Here is a 1040-nt window from a genome sequence, read left to right as displayed (position 1 = left end):
ATTCCTGCTTCCTTCTGCCTGGTGACAGCCTGATGAAGAGGCAAACTGTGGAGGAAGGGAATACTTAAAAGCACATAGGCAAAACTAATGTACAAAAAGATGTCCATAGCTGATTAAAAGGTTCAAATAAAAATGTTACCTTCCTTACAGGAGGGAAGACATCACTTCATGTTTGTATGAAGTTGCCTGTGTTTTTTGGACAAAAAAATAAAAACGCACTGGAATATTTTCTTTTTACAATGCTCATTCCAGTCCCTTCCTACATCATTTTCTTACATTCTACAGATACATGTAACAATGTATGTGAAGTTTAATACTATTTAATAATAATACATCCAGTTAGAATAATAGTTAATAATTACAGTATTATTTGTGATGCTTGTTGGGAACATTGACACTTTGCAGAAAATCTGTACCTCTTGTGTAAACAGGGAGGTGTATATGCAAGCAGTTTAATCCATGTGCAAGTTATGCCTACATCCATGAAAAGATCCTTCCTTTGGAAATCTTTGATGCTGTCACATTTCTGTGATAATTTGTTAAAGCTCATCCACTTGCCTCACCGTGACACAGCAGGTGGTAGATCCTGCAGTCTTTAGAAGTATGGATAATCCCTGTTAACACAAGCAGTCTCATTCAGAGTGCAGCTGAAGACTCCTCGAGTGAAGAGTTCAGGGCGCAGACCCTCTTGAATTCTTTACCAGCAGATACTCAAAATTAGACGAATAGGTTCCATTTAAAGGTCAAACAAAAGTTTCCTTGCATCCGAGACCACATGCGGGCATATTTGTAGCCCAGCTCACCCGGTAGGAAGCAGGGCAAGTGCTGTGCAGCTGCGGGGAGCGGGGCCCGCAGGGGTACGAGGGGGGACCGGTGGGGTGTTTGGGGACCCGGCTGCGTGTGCCCGTGGGCAGCGGCAGGTGCGGGTCCTGCAGCCCGGGGCGGGTTCCCACGCGTAACAACCGTGTCCATACCGGCGTAACGTGCCTCCAGCTTACTTTCGGAGGCGGTTTGATCAGCGTTACTAGTTCCCGGCAGCC

The sequence above is a fragment of the Chaetura pelagica genome, unplaced genomic scaffold (assembly GCF_000747805.2).
Source record: "Chaetura pelagica isolate M959 unplaced genomic scaffold, ChaPel_1.0 scaffold221, whole genome shotgun sequence".
Classification (NCBI taxonomy): Eukaryota; Metazoa; Chordata; class Aves; order Apodiformes; family Apodidae; genus Chaetura; species Chaetura pelagica.
Note: the sequence above shows the minus strand (reverse complement) of the source record.